This window comes from Centruroides vittatus, unplaced genomic scaffold (genome assembly GCF_030686945.1).
Source record: "Centruroides vittatus isolate TY-2023 unplaced genomic scaffold, ASM3068694v2 contig_970, whole genome shotgun sequence".
In the NCBI taxonomy this organism is placed as follows: Eukaryota; Metazoa; Arthropoda; class Arachnida; order Scorpiones; family Buthidae; genus Centruroides; species Centruroides vittatus.
The window spans coordinates 2,309,484-2,331,299 of record NW_027122643.1 but is presented as its reverse complement, the minus strand read 5'-3'; the positions used below and the strand labels follow the sequence as shown (position 1 = coordinate 2,331,299).

Sequence of the window (21,816 nt, the reverse complement as noted above, 5' to 3'; positions counted from 1 at the left end):
TGCTAAATCACCTGTTATAAGTTACACATACTTACTCCACTGACATTCAAATGAAGTTTGGTCTAGGCAAATGCAAAACAATTCACACAAAAAAAGGAATCCTGAATAAAGATGATTTTGTAGCTAGAAATGGAGATGTCACTGAATCCATGGATGAGTGCAAAGTCTACAAATATTTAGGATTCCAACAGGCCAAACTCAGATAACATTCACAAATAAAACAAAGACTAATAAAAAAAATACTAATATATCAATACTAATAACACAACTGAATGAAAAACATTTAAAGCAATCAACACATATGTTATCCCAATACTGATATATTCATTTGAAGTTATACATTGGACTTACACAGAACTATAAGAACTCCAAAGAGAAAACACGAACAACATTAACCAAAAAACACCTAAAATCATCCATAGAAAGGCAGACTCTCTATTATAAAGAAGAAAAAGAAGGCTTCACAGATATTTTAAATCTACACTATAAATAAATACAGAGAGTTAATCAATTATGCCTCTCTGTCCTTAATACTATTCTAAATTATTAACAACTAGGACTTCTACTAGGACTTCCACATATCAATATCACTTATTACACTGGTATGATCATTTGGACACAAGGAGAAAACAGTAGTCAAAATTAAAACAGTATTTCTTTATTTTCAGGTAAAATAGATGAAAATAAAGAAATACAATAAGTTAATCTAAAATGTTTTGCTTTAGTAACAAATTGTTACTTTCATACTGGATTACTGTTTTTATGCAGGTTTAATACTGTTTTAATTTTGACTACTGCTTCCTCTTTGTATCCAATCAATCATGCAGTATAATGAGTCCTATTAATATATGGAAGTCCTAGTAGACAATAATAATTTAAAATTATAGTTTGCACTGTTTGAGCGAACTGTCTTTAAATTATTAAACGTAAAAGAAGCCATCGGATGAAACGAAATTACGAATTAAAATCATAAGTTTTTCTGTAGAAAACAAGAAACACCACAATTACCCAAAACTAACTCTTGCAGACAAAAACAGTAAGCCATTAAACTTTCACAACACTGACCTGGATCTAACACAATACACAAAATGCACAGACACCATCAGGCAGTCTTAGGCTCAGAAGGAGCTCTACAGTAGGCATCCTTAATGATCTCAGCCAGGATCATGTTGACAGAACTGCATCAAACTATTGGCTGACTTATAGATGCCTATGGAAGGACAAAAAGGTTTATAATTGCTATAAAGAATAGAAACTACAGGAAGTATATCTTAAAAGATACAAAACTCCAGATGACACCAGTAGGAAATGCCATGTTGTCCATAAAACTATACAACATATCAAATCAGATTGCAAGCTTTTAATACAAAGACTACTTACATCAACATAACCAAATAGCAAATATAATATATCAAAAGCTCACCTACAAACACAAACTTTACACACTCATAAACTACACTACAAATACACACTTCAGACGATCATAGCAAACACAAACTGTACTATAAACACAGCACGTATATACTGTGACTATAGAAAACAACACACAATATATACTATGACCATGCCATGATCACAGAAAAAACAATCCATCACAACAGACTAGACATCACATTCATTGTCAAATAAAATAAAATTACACATTAAAGACAAAGCTGTACTGAACACCTATAACATACAAAATACATACACTGAAAAAATTAGCAAATACTCAGAACTTGCTCACAAAATGATGTGTCTGTTAGAATATAGATAAGATATGTATTGAGCCAGTAATCCTTTCTTTCACTGGTGTCATACCACATACATTACACAAAAGTCTAGAAATATTAGGACTTCACAATAGAACATACTTACTCTACAAAAGGTTGGCATACTAAATACATATCACATAGATAATTCTTAAACATATATACATACACAAATAGCAGATAAACAAAACATTAGTTTTCTATAGTTATGCCTCGACTTTGGTCCAGTATAGCACTAGGCACAAGTATATATGTCATGTAATATATGTTCCAATTACACTACATAATAATAAAACAAATAAAATCTGTTCCATTTTAAAATATTCTATTTCCTTTTCTAATTCATTATTCTGTTAATATAAATTTCATTTATCATAAGAGAATGAAAGATTAAAAAAGTTTTTACAAAAATAAATTTCTTTGTATGTAATTTTTAAAAGATGATGAAAAATTACATAATTTTTTTATTATATCATTTGATCATAATAGATTATTTTACTTCATTTTACAGAATTTTATAAAATAATTTGAGTAAAGAAAAAATTGCAAAATTTACCTTTTTCCCATGTTATTTTTTCAATTGGATAACCAGCAACAGGACATCTGATAGATAAAGTATTTCCAGATAAAACTGTAATATTTTTCATTTGCCTAATAAATGGTGGACCAAATACATTTAATTTAGCAGAATAAGACACAGTTGCAACTTCATTACTTGCATGGCAAGAATATTTTCCACTATCTTCTGATTTGAGAGAAGTTATATTAACAAAACTATTAACATAGCCATCATTGTTAACAAAGTCACCTACACGAATTCTCATATTTTCACTAATAGGAAAACCATCTAAAGTCCATGTAATTTGTGGCAAAGGTGTTCCAGTTGCAGCACATTTCAGAGAAACAAATGGTCCAGGTTGAAGTGTTTGTTCTTGGAATGTATATGAAAAAACTGGAGGATCATCTAGAAAAAATAAATAAGGAAAAAATGAAACTGGAAAAAATGCACAAATCATATTTATATTATTTCACATCTTATTATCACTTAATATATTTGTCTAACTATGTTTATTGATGTTTCTATATAACTTACATTAACACAAATTATGTACTATACTTCTAAACAAGTAAAACATATAACAAAATAATTTCTTAATTAAAACACATAAATTTTCATGTTTAAGTATGTAATATAAAAAGTATTAGTATTGAAATAAATCTTATATATGCCATCTTATATATATAATAAAATATATATAAGGTGTTGCCATCATGAGAAAGATTACAGTTAATCTTTAATAAATTAATATAATTACATTTTCATTAAAATATAAATACAGTTCCTGATCATACATACAGTAAATATAAATTCTTAAAATTACACATAGATACTTTCTACATACTTTCTACAAACTAATAGTGACTAAACTGTATACTCTTAATATGCTTCATATTTTAATATTCTAAAGATGATTTAGTATTATTTTATGCAAAGTACAGAAATTATTATTAAAAAAATATTTAAACGACAATGATTCTTAATTATAAATAATAAAAAAATCCAGCTTTTTAAAAACATTTATAGCATTTATTAACATCACTTTTGTTAACATATTTAAATTTCTTATAAATACGTGATAATTTTTTAATTTTTTATTTAAATCATTTAGCAATCATTTGATATTTATTTGTTTCTAAAGATGACTCTTAGATGTTTTGAAAAAGCACTCACTTAAAAATAATAATATTCTATCTCTTTTTTCAAAATAAAAAAGAATATTCCATTAATTATAATATCAAGGAGTTATTTTAACCCTTGAATATAATTTAATAGTGAATTTTTTTTAATTCAAAATAAAATATTAATGTTTCTCAAAGAATTTATAGTCAATTTCTGCTTAAAATTCAACTTGAAAAATAAATTTAAATATCTGCTATTATATTTCATTATACTTTTAAAAAATTTAAATAAATTAAAACAATCTTTACAGATTTCAATTTCTTTAAACAGAATTAATGAAAATTAAAAGATACAAAATTATTTGTTGTAATTTAATAATCAGTCAGATATATATTATTAATATATAATAGAAAATAGATTATAAATAATAATATTTAAATACATTATTATGATGTCAAATAAATGAATTATATATATATATATATATATATACACACACAAACCCAAGTTGAATCATTATAATGGAACTGTTTTTGATGAAAAAGCATTTTGATATATTTTCTGATAACATTCTCAGCTACTTTTCTGCTAACCAAGCAAAGAACTTCTACTCAATACATCTCTTCCAAAAATATAAAATACACAGAATACTCTATTTTACTTTCCACATTATTCTTTCATGAAAAGTAGACCTACAACATATCTAAAATATTTTCTTAATTAACAAATGTTGAAATAAGAAGACATGAAATATTTTCTTTAATTTTAAAACTTTCAATAGTCACAGTTGAATTCCTTGATGTACAGTACATTACAGTAAATAAAAAACAGTATAATCAATTCCATAAGTTATAATTTATTATTACATAAAGAATTTAAATATTAAAATTTTAATGTAAAGATTGTTACTAAATTAAATATATCACAAATATCTACATAAATATATAAATATACAGATTTTGAAATTAAATAATTAGATTCTTATTCTTGTCTTTGAATAATTATCTGTAGATGTATAAACTACTATATGATTTGAATTTGATATTATATATCCTAGAACAAATATTTACATACATTTCTAATTATAATAATTTAAATTAATTTAATACAATTATAAATTTTGCAATGTCCATTAAATGGTTTTTCAAAAAACTGTAAATCAACATAATTTATAAATAAAATTTGTTAATTTTAGTTTGTATCAACAATTTTTAAGTTAATATTTTTACTTAAAAATATCAAAAATAAATAATTTTATAAAATGTTTATGCAGGGGTGAACTCTGTGCTTGCTTAACATGTGCCGGATGCTCAAGAAAAAGTTTTGACTGTCTATTGAGAACAAATGAAAACAAATACTTTTCATTGAGAACAAATTAAAACAAATATGCAATAATAATTTATTCTAAGTTAGAATAAATTATTATGCATATTTGTTCTCATATAAAAAGTATATTAACAGTCAAAACTTTCTCTTGAGCATGCAATGCATAATAAGCAAGCACAGAGAATTTGCCTATGTTTATGTGAAAATATAATAATAAACGTTTAAATTTTAAATTTACTACTGATATATTTATCATCAATACAATTTTTGATGAACAATCTTTCATTAAATACTACATGCTTGAAAATAACCTTTGAAATATCTGAACAAGTTTATAAGTGTGACAGGCAGCAACAATAAATATAAGAATATGACAGGTGGCATTAAAAAAACATTTTCATATGTATTTTATAAGCTTGAGATAACTTTATCAGAATATTAAAAATGTTGGATCATTTAATGAACAAATTTTAATCAAAATAATACATGAAAGAACTGTAATCATATAATACACACATATATATCATTTATATAACATTAACGTAGCATCAACTATATCTTTACTTTTGTAATCATTGGTTTTACATACATACATACATACAATACATAAATATATATATATTATCATATTAAAAATTATGTAAATTATAAAATAATTCATACCTCCAAGTGTTAATTCTGCTGCTCCTTGAGATGATATTTGATCATTATATGCAAAACATTGATACATTCCTTTGTCTTCTCTAATAACAGAATTTATTTGAAGTACATCTTTTGATAAGTATTGAATTCTACTATTTGATACAACAGGCTCTAAATTTTTCATCCACATAAGAGACTGTACTGGATATCCAGATATCGAACAGTTGAGTGTAACAACATCTCCTTCAACGGCAGTAACAAGTTTTGGATTGACAGAAACAGCAATTGGAGCTGCAAAGTAAAAGGTTGTTTAATCATAATACCAGTATCATCACAATCTAAATAACAATTTATGTAACAGTAGTTTCATAAAGTTGCTCAGATTGTCTCAAGTGTGTCACTTTCTAAGTTAATTAATGTCTAAGTTTGTAGAAGTGAAAGACCCATTAGGCACGATGCCAAAATCCCAAATATGCATAAATCATTGATATCTCTAGTCAAACACAAATGTGCAACTTTCGACATATAAAGGGATAAAATGAATAATTTGATAAATATAATAATATACTAAACAAATTAAAAAAAAAAAAGAAGAAAATATAATTAATCATACAATAATATAAATTTTAAAATTTAAGATAAGAGTAAAATTATTAAATCATTATAGTAAGAAATTGTTTATACATTAATTTTGAATAATTTCTGATTAAAAAAATTTTGTAAATTAAACATAATTTACAAAGTTTGTTTAATATGCTATATTTTAAATAAATTTCTTCATACTTTTTAAAATAATTTAAACTAAATAAAAAAGTTAAATTAAATTTTACTAAATTGCTATTATTATTTAATTTTAAATTATTATTAAAAACCATTTACTTTTATTAAAAATTTTTAAAATCTTTAATCTTTAAATAAAAATTGTTACCCCATTCTTTAAATAAGGTAAAAAGAAAACTGTATTTTTTATTTTAAATAAAATGGCATTAAATTAAAAATTATTTTACAAATTTCATTTTAAATGCAGAAATATGTTTTAATGAATAAAGGAATCACTACACAAAACACTATCTGAATACATTCTAGTTAAGCCAATGATCAGAAGTGTACTGATGAGTAGCTTAGCAAGGAATTTAGAGACTGTATTGCAAAAGAACAAATACAACTTCCCAATTTCTCCAGAAGTACTGCAACTATATCATTTGTTGTAAGTAATCCCATGAAAATCTAATATTAAACAACTAAAATATATTTTTCAAAATAAAAAGATGCTTTTATTGATCATATTTTTTGAGATACATAATATACATCATACTACATACATCAGTACAGTACATTACCCACATCTACACATACATGAGTAAATTCAACATTTGGTTATGTTTATTGGGTTTTGAAATAAGGAGGATGATAGGAGTGAGTCCACCTCTGAAACATTGCTAAAATGCATTATCATCAGATATAGGGAAGTGCTCAACATTTCAGCCTTTTATTTTAATTATAAGTAAATGAAATTTGAGTTGCAAGATTTAAAGACACAATACAAAGCAAGTTAAATAAAAGCATTTAAAAATTACAGAAACAAAAGAATTTATCATTATTTAACTATATAAGTAATGCAAAATTAATTAATTAATTTATGAATAACTTTATAATTTAAAATATTTATATTAGAATGCATTAAACTAACAATAATTTCATAAATTCAAAATTTAAATATATTACCTGTGACTAATAGATCAGTTTCAATTTTTTCTTGTCCAACTGTATTGTTAACAAAACAAGCATATTTTCCACTGTCTTGTATGACTGTTTTTTGTATAACCAAAGTTCCTCCCAACTGGAGATATCTTTGATTGGTCTGAATTGGAGTTGATTGTGAACCTTGTTCTTTATACCAAGTAATTGTTGGTAAGGGATAACCTTCTGCTGCACAGGGAAGTTCAACTGTTTCTCCTTGTCTGATAATCACACTAGGTTTTCTGTTTATTATTCTTGGTGGAAAGTTGCTATGTGGATCTACAATTTGAGATCAATATTGGGTTTACATTTTCTTGGTTAATTATAGAAAATTGATCACAATTTCTGAATATTAATATCTTACAGCTACATAATATAATATAAGTATTAAAATACAGTATTATATTTGAGTAATAAATTTAATAAATACTCATATTTATTAATTTAACTTTATATGCAATGGATTTGTATACTGCAGTCTATAAACATTTAATATATATTCAATTAATGTTTATTATAAACTTTAATAATATATTTTAATACATATTAAATTTAATTTAATATTTATTGTATAAATTTTAATATTTATACAGTTTCATTATTTTTTCCACGGACAATTTTTCGTTAAAGTCTGTTAATATTACATTTTAATAGAAATGAATTTGACATATGAATAAATAAAAATTATTTATTTATTTCATAAATCTAAAACTATTTTTCAAAAGGATGTTCAGATTTTAAACATGTTAATAAATACTTTTTAATTTTATAAACTAAACTATTGTAATCATATTTATACAGAACAATAAAATTAATGATAATATTTATCAAAAAAATTTTAAGTACTTAAATTTAATCTTAAATACTTTTAAGTAAAATTTTGAGAACATAATTTTAAATTTCTGATTTTTAAAAATTAAAAATTTTTATTAATGACTTTTAATAAACAAACTTTACTCTTGAGAATTTATCATAGTTTCGAGTTTACATATAAAACAGCAATAAATTATCTTACCTGTACTCTATTTTTAATTTTTTTTAATTCATTTTTTATAATTTTATAGAAAGATTTATTTAACTTATATTTCAATTTTTTCTTATATGTATACTGTATAATGATTCTTAATCTAAATTTTGTTAAAAGCAAGACTGTTCAATTAAATTAGAATTTTTCTTAAAGGAAAATGAAAAAAATAATTACTATAAAAAATATGAATTTATTAATATTTTAGAGAGAAAAATTCAAAAACTTCTTGAGAGCAAAGTTTCTATATTAAAATTTATTAATATACCTTTTTTGAGTCTCAGAAGTCTGAATTATAATATCGATTAAATATTTAAAATTTATTTGAATTTAAATATTGAAAAATCATTTCTAGTTCATTTGTCTAATTTAATAATGAGAATAAAATATAAAAACAATTTGCTCTTCAAAATTAAAATGAAATCTCATTCAAAAATATAAAAACATTATATATTATTTTGTAATGTTGTTTCAATCTTTAGGTTTTATCATTAACAAAAATTACTGAATATTTTTTGTTTCGTTTGTTTATATTAAATCTTTTTTAAACTACAATTTAAATTCAGTTAAAGAATAATTTCCATTCTTATAATGTAATGCTTTCTATTTAATTTATCTCTAATTATTTGAAGAAATTCATAAAAAAATTCCATTTAATTAATTTATTTTTAAGCATCCCTTCTTATTACAAATGACAGCTATTTTGACATTACTTCCACGTAAAGTAATTTATTGATTCTTTGTGACTAAGATGTTTATCTAGAACTTTGATAAATTTTTAAATTGGTGTTTTCTGTAAAGAGCATTTTTTAAACTTATTAATGAATAAAACATGATAAAAATAATTATATATTAATCAGTAGATTTTTAGTTAATTTCAATAATTTAATCACTGCACAATATTTAATAATATACAAATGTATATGAATATAATTAAAAGATAAAAAATTTCTTATAGTTAATTTACATATTTTATTTTAATATATTTTTGTAAACTGATATAATGTAATTGATATAACATGGGTGTAAGTGGCTAACTCTAAATTTTTCAGTTTTGATCAATAATAAACTATTCCTATTATATTCAAAGTTCTATTTTGGACCATAAGCAGATATGTAAAATCCCAAATGATTACATAATATAACAAATTTTCAAATTACAATTTCTGTACCCACAATACATATATGCAAATATTTATTTTTTATTTAATATATAGTTTAAAAAGTTACAATTTTAATAAAAATGTAAGAAAAAATTGCTGACAATCTGCATATTGTATATATTTGAAACTAATGTATGTTGTCAGAATAGTTTATATTTATCTACACAATTTCCTGAAAGTATTTGGAAAATTCCAAGACTTATCAAAATTTTTATTCAAAGTTATGATGGATATGTGCTGCCAAAATTCCATTTTAAGTACATTTCTATTTCTTTGCTTCATCTACATTTGAAAATTCTCTTGAATTATTCTTTATCTTTCCAAATAAATTTTACTAGTGATGCAAAAATTCTAACACTAAATATCTGATAAAAATTTGAGTAAAAGTTTCAATATGAAAAATAAAAATAGTTTAAATAATTTATAGTCATATATCATTAATACGTGAACAAGAAAATGTTTTAAAATGTTACACTGAAATCTTTTCATAGTAATATTTCACAGATCTAAAATATTTCAATTTTGAATTGCACTTCTGCAAAAGAGAAATATATCATCCAAAATTTATATCAACTACAAATCATGTCAGTATCAAATTTGGACTTAAATATTCAATGTTTTATAATGAAAACCAAGCAAAACACATTAAAATTCTAAAGAATTACACACAAAAAATTTTTTAATTTACTTGGAAATATTTTAATGGGTAAAGCTTTTATAAAAATTTTTATTATGATTTGAGATAATAGCACACACCGTATTTCATTTGCATTAATTAATCAAACCTGTAATTACCTGTAACGACTAGTTGTCCAAAAGAACTACTTCTTTTAACTTCACCGCTAATTCTGTGCATTGTTTGGCAGTAATATTTTCTCCGACCGTCAGTAGTCGGTTCAACATGTCGAATATGCAGTTCTCCAGTTTGGAAGACACTATATCTACCACCTATTTCAATAATAAACTCATTAGTATTCAAATTGATCATTTAAAAAGCAAACTTTTGCAACAATTGATTGGCATAACTCACAGACCTTGCATTTATTGACAATTTATGACAAAAATATGCATTTTGTATTTATGACAAGATTCTAATATAAATTGATAAAGAAGACTAAATAAGATATAAAACAATAACCTGTCCATTATTTTAAATGAACATATTTTAATATTATCCATTTAAAATTAACTGTAAAACTTATTTATTTAAATATACTTTATATATGGTTAATATGTCGTACAAAAAGTTTAAATACAAGAATAATTAATCCTATTGGCAATATAATTTATTTATTAATTAAATTATGAAAGCATATTAATAATTATTGAAAGGAAAATGTTTTTCTTTCCATTTTAATTTAAACTCAACTTTTAAGGATCAAATTTAAGTTAGAAGTAAGAGTACATTTAACAAACTAAAGATCAATAACTTCTATTTTTATTGTGGAAAAGATTCAAAAGGAAAACAACTCCTAATGAAGACTTTCTTTTAGTTTTTACTTTAAAAATATTATGTTAGCTTCATTTTGCTTTTTTTTTTATTTTATTATATTTGATTTGAATCAGAAAAATGTCATAAATGAATACTTGTAATTAAAGATAGTAAATAATGGGAAACATTGATTTTTATTTTTACAAATTAGCAACAAACAAATATGCCTACAGCAAAAATACAAAATTGTAATGTTACTCAATCAATAAATTTTTAAAAGCTAAACTTAATGCTATTTAATTTATAAAAATACAAAATTTTAGTATAAGAAACAAAAAATAAAACCTATAAAAATTCACTGAACTGTTTCATGTTTATTTGTTAAGTTTAAATGTTTTTTTTTCTGTTTGTACAACTTATTTTGAAAGCTTAAAAGTCAAACTGTGAATAGGAAAAATTGAGAAAATGTCATTCTTTATATGCTAGAAAAGAATATGCTAACAGTTATTCTAAATACAGCCATTAAGTAGTATTTCCAACAGATGTGCTATGCGCTCTTCGTGATCTAGGTATAGATATAACAACGTTATAGCGTTGTTCTGCGGTGAATGGCAATCAAAGTTAATATCGACGACGTGCCAGATGATCACGTTTTCGGATTGGTTTTACGTTAAAACGATAAACATGATGTTTTAAGAATTTCTCCAACCAAATCATAATAATTCAAAACCAGCAATACAGAAATACCGTGCATCGAATCAATAGTTAAGTAAAACTGAAAAACAGGTTTGTTACCAAAGATCTGTTTTATCCAATTAGCTAATTGGTCCTGGCACATGTTGCAGAGTCCGATGGCGGGCAGTGAACTAACCACGTGGTTATAATGTAACTGACACTCATCTTGATCTAAACATGTCAACGGCCGCCGTTTGATTGAAATATCCGGTATAATTCTAATATACGAGCCAGAAATTAAATAATGGCGCTATTATTTTTTAATTATAAGATTTTTTTAAAAATATATTAAATAAAATTGACAACTAAATACAATGATTATTTTATATACTGTAAATTATCTTTCGTTGATTTTTAAAACAAAAAATAGAAAAAAAAATTACGAACAAACATTTGGTTTTTTATTTTTTATTTCAGCGTAAATTTTATAATTTTTTGCTGATATGAAAAACAAAAATTCTTATCATTCGACAGCTGGATGGCCTATGGTAGTAAAGATGTCAGTCTACCGCTTTGGGGAACTAGGGATCGAATCCGGGTGAGCCTCAGGAATTTTTCGTGGGCGGTCTGTTCCGGATGTGTAAAATCTCTCCCCTCACTACCTGGCCATTCCCGTTGTGGCCTAACTCGTAATAGGTATGATTTAAAAGGCTCTTTTAATGCCTTCATGCGGAAAGAACCAAAAATATATGAAAAGGTATTTTTATGCCATACGAGAATAGAATTTCGTTTATGTAATATTTGTGTGTGTGTATATATATATATATATATATATATATATATATATATATATATATTATATATTTATATATATATATATATATATATAATATGTTTTTATTTAGAGTTAATAATGTTAAATATTATTTCGAGAACCTGTATGGTTTATTACTATAAATACTAGAAATGTCATATTTCTTTTTTATATTATATTAATATTATATTATTATATTCATCATATTATATAACTTATAGTAATATAGAATTAATATTTAATATGTTGTATATACGAATTTATTGATACAATATCTAATATGCAAACAAATTTCCAATAAAGTTTCAATTAAATATCTTATATATCGATTTAACCGTAGTAGTTAATTTATTATTCACACGATAAAATGTTGTTCTATCGCAAGAATAACCCGGATTCAAATTCGATTTTGACCATCCTGATTAACAGTTTAGATCAAGACTTCGTTCCCGACTCTCATCCGTATTGTTTAATTTAATAATTCTATTGCGAAGCCAACTGTAACTGAGAAAAATTAAGACAAGTCATCTAATCCAATGTGCGTGATGTTGCGTGTCAAAAATTTACAGTTTAGTTACGGTTGTTTTTGCGTAAAACGTCTTCTTTAAAATCATTATAGCCACCTGAATGAAAGACAACACTAATTTTAATTGAATAAAATAATAAAATATCTTCTAGCGTAATGCATAATAACTATTAAACAATTTATTAACTAATACAATAGAGTTCTTCCGCTATTTGGTTTCTAATGAATTGCTAATATGACAGAAAATTGTGTACCGGTAATTCATGATTAATTTAGTATTGTTATTTTTACATAGTAAAATTTATTATTTGCCGTTATTTTCTAGCGCTTTTCTTGCGTCAAAGACGAATTAGAATGTTAAGATGCACTATATGTGCTAGCGAATATATTTCTCTCTTCTTCTACCATCTTCATCTTCTTAATAGTGCCTTTTGCCATTGGCTAATCCATCTTAGATTTATCGTGGTACATCTGTCTATCTCAACTTCTTTTTTGCTAAGAAATTTTTTTCTTTTTAATATTTGCTTCAGTAAAAGTCTCTCCTGTTCCTTCAAGCCATGTAAATAATATGACATCTACATCCAACAACGGGGATTCGCATTTTCTTTTCCTTACAGTTTGTCAATGATCACAATAACTTCTTTCAGAGCAGATCATTTTTTAAGGATTTTCTGGAATGTAGTATAGAGAATACCGAATTGCTTCACAATTTTTTCCAAATGTACCATCTAAAGCGTAATAATGCTTCAAACATCTCGGTTGTTAGTGTTACCCTGATGTTAACGATCAATATCGATGCTCTACGCGACAGTGCGTATAGCCTACCGGTCGATACAGGCAGAATGCATAACACGTGAGATTACGTTGCTAGATTATGCAAAATTCAACCCTTACGTAAAAGCTATTAAAGGTTTAAAATATATACAAATTCAAGATTTTTAATTTAATGGATGTTTTTTTTTTCTTCTTCTTCTTCTTTTTTGTTATTCGATAACTCATCACAGTAAAATTGTTATTTAACGAGATATTTTAAGATCATTAAGACACAATCAGAAATCTCAAAATGTTCTGTAAATTTAAAGAATAAAATTTGGCAATTAAAGTGTTACTTTTATAAATAAAAATTATTTTATTTGATTGATGCATAGAAGGTTCGGAAGAAAAAATTATTAGAGTTGTCTTCGTATGGAATATTTTGGAAAAAAAATATGCATAAAATATTATAACGTATGATTCTATAACTTTTTTCTGAAACAGTAATACTGTATATTGATAAGTTTTCTTGCGTACTTACTCATTTATATCAATAGTAATGACAAATTGACTTTTAATCCGATATAAAATATTGCCATGAAATATGATTTTTGCTGGGGAAAGTAACCGTGGAATTAAACTTTTCCCAAAAACACGGAAAAATCTGTTCCTACAATTTATTATAAACTTCCGTTTTTTTTCAAAAATTACGAAAAATTCGGAAGTTGTGATTAATTGTAATAGATAGATCTTAACTGGAAATTAGCCAAAGATAGATTCTTTAATGTACCGTACTTGCAATTCAAAAATGCCAGATAACTTTCGTCCTTGAAATATATCTAAGATTACTTTTTCTCTATGGATATAACTACTTTCGGGAATCAGAGCGTTGAGCTATCACATTGACCTAACTCTTCTTCTATCAGTAAGGATTTAGATAGCACTTAAATCATCCATTGAAGAGAAATAGATTGTGAGATCTAGGAATTTCAATAGAAAGAATTTTGATTTACGAGATAAAATATTAGCTATTAGCTTTTCATTTTCAATATTTCGTGGAATTTAAATTGATAAGGTCAAACTTAAGTATAGACCTGTATTATAGGCTATTTATTAATCGGTTTAATCTTGAAGACAAAAAGTAGATTACTAGAGTTAAATTTTTAAAAAATTGAAAATTGAATTTAAACTTGTTTGGAAAGTTAATAGATTATTTCGATTATATCTTTCCAAAAAATTAACTTTGATGATTCATAAATTGCAATTAGACAGCAATTGAATGATTTCTTTAATAAGCAAATCAATTTATATGGAATTTTTCATTCTGTCTTTAAAGAATGCTATTATTTAAGCTGATAGAAGATCTTTCAGATATTCTCATTATCAACAGTTTTTCCCCTTCTCTTGAAAATTTATAGCGTTCATTCAATTGCTGAGAAAAACTTACTCCATTTAAAGATAGATTCAATTATTTTATTGACTGTACATTGGAGAACCCTTCGTCATGATGTGAAAGTGGTGTCGCTAGAAAATCCCTGGAGAAGACAGCCAAGAGGAAATCAAGTACACTATCACAGATATATTCCAAACAGCATATTCACTCTATCCCCTGAGGATATTGCTTTTGGACATAGTGTTCAATATGTATGCTGAATGCTGTAAAATACGATCAAGTGATTGGCAAAGTAGCTCTCACCAGATTCAATAGGTTATTACAACATAGTTTACCCATCAGTAGTCAAATTTAGGAATTACAGATCCAAACATAATGAAAAGCATAGCCTGAAGCTTATCATTGTTTGCTATTTATAACTTCCGAGATTATATATGACAACTTTTAAAAAAATATGTCAAACAAAATTTAAATAATTTTGAACTAAAATTATCAAAAATGGTTCTTTATTTAACAGTACAATGAGAGAGAAACATTTAATTTAAAAATATCCGTATCTAAAAATTTCATACATTTTAAAATAATTCTACATTTATATTCCATTTATTCATATAGGCTATAACAGAGGATAGTTTGAATGGAAAAGGTAATCATAAAGATTAGTTATATTAGAGTATTAAATCTAACAATTAGTTTCTCGTAGAATAATCCTACTATTTCTCCATCTCTTCTTAGATAACGTAATTATTTTAATGGTAATAACTTAACAGGCTAGCATTTCTACTTAATGAAGTTGCATATTTAACTTAAAATGTGACACGATTCTTAAAGAATTGACATCGTATCGCTTAAATTAATATAACACGTAGTTGTGCGAGATGAATAATTTCCTTTACAAACAATCTAGAAAAGTTTGGCGTTAAATCTGAAAGTAATCTGACAGTAATCTTCATGATAGACGTATCCATCGGTGATTTTGTTGGAAGCTTTGGCAGAAACAATCGTTTACTCTAATGACCAGTTATTGTATTCGTGATGTATTTCTCTATTCAAATTTAGAAATATTCAATTTACGTCAATCAGACTAACAAAGTAGAAGATAATTATGAAAATTATCAAAATAAACATCTTTTAATTTAATTAATGAAACGAATGCTTAATTATATTCTCTGTTATAATGAAAGGATTGATATATATTCTGTAAAATTATATAAAGTTAAATCTTAGTAAATTATAAATATATTTTTTAAAAAAAAACTAATATTTACAGCACATTCTGAAGATATGATGCAGTAATATAATTAAATAAATAGTTTTATGTAGTATTTAATCTAATAAATATTATATTAATTCTTACTTTAAAAAATTATACACTATCTTTTATAGTTTTTCTAGTATAAAAATATAGAAAGCAAATTTCTGAAACAAATCCAAAGAAATATTTTCATCTTCAGATGAGAAAAATAAAAGATCAAAAATATCTTCAGGCTAAATAAACAACCAGGAAAGAGGATAACTATATTTATAATGTAGCATTAGATCCTCTAAACTAAAGATAAAGTAGATCTATAAAAAAAAAATTTACTAAAAACAAATTTTTGTTACCAGAAATTTCATTAATATATAAAATGTAAATATAAAAATATACTTATTAATGGTTTCGGTAGATCCTTTTAATGCTTTGTATTGTTATTAAAATATTGTCAGTATTAAAAAGAATGAATATTTTCTTTAATTTAACTAATCTTCTCTATGTTTATTATTTTTTAAATAAATGTTTGTTAAAATAATATATTTTTTTAATGGTAGGATAATATTAATAAATTTAAAACTTTTCTTAAATACATTTTATAATAATATATTGTACTGCTGGTAAATGCATTTATTGGTCATGTGTGTATAGTTTATGCAGTCATATTTTACATGCTTCTTTATTATCTAAATTTTAATTACATTAAAGAAAATCAATTTTATAATGTTAAAAGTATTTTTTGGTAAAATTTTTGTAAATTTATGAAACAACAAAATTTGACTATAAATATAAATTTATAACAGAATTAATTCAAAAATCAGTAAATTTTATGAAAAATTTGATAAAGGGCAATACAGAAAGTAATAAATTATTTGAATTTTTAAAATAACAAGGTTCACAATCCTCTTTTTTCTCTCCTTCTTGTGTTGATGACATTGATATATTGAAGGTATTATTTGAAAAAGTATCTTTTTTGCTACTTTTTGAAGAAAAGTTCTTATGCTATTTTTGTAAATAATATTTTTTTATGGAATATAGATTGTATTTTATATTTTTTTTTATATTTGAAAAAAAGTAAAACGGTATAAAACTATATACAGTAAATAACAGTGATTTGAAACAACTGATAGATGGATTGTAAGATTATTTTGAAAATAAAGCAAAATTTGTATATATTAAAATGTAAAGCTTTGCTTTCATAGATGAAATCCATCCAAACTCTTCTTTTATCATGTAAATAAAGAATAATGTTGTTAGTAAGCTGAAAACTTTCAAAATTTAAATATTAAATTGTCTTAAGCCCAGAAACAAAATTTGTTTTAAAAAAACTAAAGTTATTAATATTTTATATTATATTTTAAAGAAAGTTTTTGAATATATTCTTAACAAACAACATAAAAATACATAAGCCTGTACTATTTTCTATAAAAATTTAATTTTTAGTTTTGTTTATCGTCATTTGTCATTTACGTGTAGAAATGTAATTAAAAATCTGCAGTAATAATTAATTTATGCATATTATTTTAAAACTGATAGAATTTATGTAAATTTTAACAAATTTTAAAATAAAGTTTAAACTAATAGAATTTATACATTTATTCATTACAATAACAACGTATTAATTGAACTTTCATTTTGAAAAATCTTTATAAAACTTTCGTATACATTATTAATATTTACTTTGGAAATCTGGTAAACATTATTATTAAATTATACAAGTAGAAAGAATTCAATTAAAGTTTAAATTTTCATTGAATATTAAAGACATAATAATAATGTTTACTTTGGTAATTGTATAATTATTAAAAGAATTATTCACAATATTTAATAATCTCAACTGAAACATATTTTTAAGTATAAAGCCTATAAACAAAATTTACATATATTTAAATTACATAAAATTTCTTTTATTTTTGTAAAAATTAAAAAAAAATAAACATAATATTAATATATAAATTAGTTAAAATAATACTCATTTCTACATGTGATTTATCTAATTTTAAAAAGATAATAATTTAAAAAATTATTATAAAAAAAAGACTTTTTGTTGTCTATATTTAACTTTATAGACACTAATTAGGATTAAGAACTGTGTTAATTTGTCAGTTATATAAAACAGTCGTTCTTTAATTCACAAGTGAGCCATAAAAATATTACATTACACTTATAAAAATGAAACAAGTCTAATGATTGTATGATATAACTAACAGTTGTTATTGAACATGTAACCATAAAAAAATTCCTAATGAAGTTTAAATCATTCTATATAAATATTCTTCTAATTTAATACACAAATTTTATAAAAACATAGCATTTTAAAAATTATATATAAAATAGCACCTGTTAATTTTCATTTAAAGCCCTTATTGATAAAATTAATTTATTAGACTTAATGTAACATTAAACACATTTACAGTAAACCAAATTGACATTGGATATGCAATTATACAACTCATAAAATATATAAATTATATAACAATATGATATTTGTAAACCGACATGTACAGTACATTTGAATACAAATATCTAATTTAGAAACAAGATATTTGCTATTCTAGAAACAAGACTTTACTGTTAAATTCATCAAATTACAAATTAAAATTGTAAACTGATAAAGTTTATCCCTTCTTGATTAATTAATTAATTAATACAATTCTAATTTATCTATCTCTATTAATTATTTTAGAATAAAATTACTGGGAAAACAAGTATTTATGACAGCTAATCAATTATTATATTACCTTGTCTAACATTCTTAAATAAAATTCGTTATTTTGTTTTACTGATTAAACTTCTTAACAATATAAGCAAAATGATACGCAAAATAAAAACAAACTATTTAAACAATGTAAATAAATTGTAAGGCAATAAAAATATCCCAGCAATTTAAATAAATATGTGACCTAATAAAAAAAATCTTAACAATGCAAAAGTGTGACGAAAATAAAATTGTTTTAAACAATAAAAATAAATATGTTGCTGAAACAAAGGTGTTTATGATGCATATAAAACATACCTGCAGTTGAATTGTTTGTTAAATCTGTCGAAATATTCTTGTAAATACAGTCAAAATAAGTTAAATTGGCTTCTTTACGGTAAACAGATCTCGCTTGTTTTTAAAATAGAATCAAATTTGACAAGTAAATTAGAAAAAAAAAAGAAAGAAAATTGAAATGCCTCGAAAATTTCTATGAAAAATCGAGATAATCAAATTTCCGTGAGAAAGGAGCGATATCAAATATAATGAAAATAAAAAAAAGAAAAAAATTGTTAAAATTCCTATAACCAAAATTTTTATTCCTGACAGTTTATTTAAATTGCATAGTTGAGAAAAGTGCGAAAACTTAGAAAATAGTTTCTCGTTGTTTAAATCACCCCATTAAAACTGCCAAAGATTAATTTTGATAAAGATATGAAAAATATTAAGTCAGATATAATTCCTCTCTAGTAATTTTATGCTATCTGAATGTAGATAAATTACTTAAGAATTAAGATTCAAATATGCGAGAGAAAATAAAAAAACCTAGCATTAAAGGATCATTTTGTAAGCACCGTTTGGCATACGTTAAGATCATTTTTACAAAAGCAAACTCTTAATTGAAATTCTTTGTATATATTAGCATCAAGTAATTAGATAATTCGAACATTATCTTGATAATCTCCCAAACTTGAAAGTTTTCCTATTATTAATTTACACGGATAAATTGTTGCAATTTTCTTTTTTTGATTTCATTAATTTTAGATTATCGGAGTTATTATCGGTCAACAAATTTAAAGCTTTAAAAAGCACCGCGAAAATAATTATGGAATAAATAAGAACTTTAAAATGTTTATTACTAACATTTATATATATATAATATATAGAAAACTTCTAAAAATTTCTGCTTCATGATTTTGTCATGGGCATAAATCGAATACTCTTCAGTTAAATTTTATTAACAACAATGCAATATACCAGTTTACTTCTAAACTATAAATATATGTCATATAATTTAATGAGCTTTACATTTAAAGTATTTAAATATATATTTTAAGTATTTAATAGTAGAAAAAGAGAATATATTTTCATAATAAATAATATAAAATATAGTATATAGTTGCTTTTTACTACTGCTAGATAATATTCTTTTCATAAATTTATAGTAAACATAGTTTTTACCCTGGTGAACCATAAAACTCTGATATATGTATGAAAGCTTTCATTTTTAAGCTACTTTTATAGCAATTTAGCATTTTTGATATTTTTTCCTCTACTTTAGCTCTTCTTTACTGTCTTTCTTTTCTATCTTTTCTTTCTGTTGTCTTTATACATGCGCCTATATAAAAAAGAAAAGGTAAAAAAAAGCTCGAAAGCTCAATGCAAGCAACATAAGCCTATATATATGGTATTAGGTAGGAACAAAGAAGTTATATATGTATCAGTTTACAGAAATAATTTTACCCTTTCAGTTTGTCTCTATATGAATTATAAGGTAACATATGATGTATCTTTTTTTTTAATTCTAAGATAAATTTATATTCAGAAAATGGTAAACATTGTTTGAATAATTGATGAAAATAGTTTATTTTTGCTCGTGTTACTGATATGCTTGAAGTATATTGTTGACGATTTACAATAAATGATCGCTGACATTAGAATTCAATAGCGAGAAATAACAAACCAGAAAATTTTGTAATTAAATGTCACCTTTGTCATTTATCTGATGACATCTGAGATGTAGACTTAACGAAACACGTCCAAAACATTTTCCGAGTAAACAGGCGTTGATTCAAAGACTGTTAAATTATATAATTAATATATCTACCATCTTGGAAATTAAACTTTGTTATATAAACTTTTACTAAAATCCATTTTTTTTAAATCAAAATTCCGAGTGCGGAATCTCTAAAACTTTAAATATATTTACACGTCTCTACACTCAAATGAAATACATGTATGTTAAATACTAATAATTATAAAACGAAGATAAAATATCAACAATCGATAACATCACATAATTATTAAAGTCTAGATTTGATAATTTAACAAATATTTATTCCATGATTAATTACATAAAATTCCAAGATATAGTCTTGTAAGCAGTTATTGAAATGGAAATTGAGATAATGGAATATGAAACAATTACTGTACTTCAAAATTTCTCTTAATTATACCAGATAACGTACTTAATGTTGTTAAATAGGATTTAAGCTTGAACACATTTAATTAAATTTAAACAGTTAGAGAACTTGATAAATTTTATATATAATAGTCTTGACTGCATTTTCGAAGATGCCTGGGATTGTTTACTGGTCTTTACATTTTTATATTCAGTTATTTTCTTTTCTGAAAAGAGTAGGATATTTATTGTATTGTTAAAATTTAATCATTTATTTAAAATGATCAGTTGAATACATAAATGATAGAAGAATCGATCCATTTATCTTCTGATTTAAAATAGAATAAAGCCAATGTTATTGTTCGATATTTTCTTAACAATGAGAGTAATTTTCAAACGTTTTTTAAGAGAAATTTTATATAAAAAAAACATGCTATAGAAAGTCATTCGGCACGATTTCATTTTACAAAATAGATTCAAAATTATTCTTCTTTGTAGTTTGAAAAATATTCGAGAAAACATTCCGAGATTAATTTTAAATTTAG

The 21,816-nt window shown here is 23.9% G+C and overlaps 1 pseudogene; it reads right to left on the bottom strand.

Moving 5' to 3' along the window:
* LOC136985431 (cell adhesion molecule Dscam1-like) overlaps positions 1–21,816 on the bottom strand; it is a 205,500-nt pseudogene that overhangs the window by 136,724 nt on the left and 46,960 nt on the right.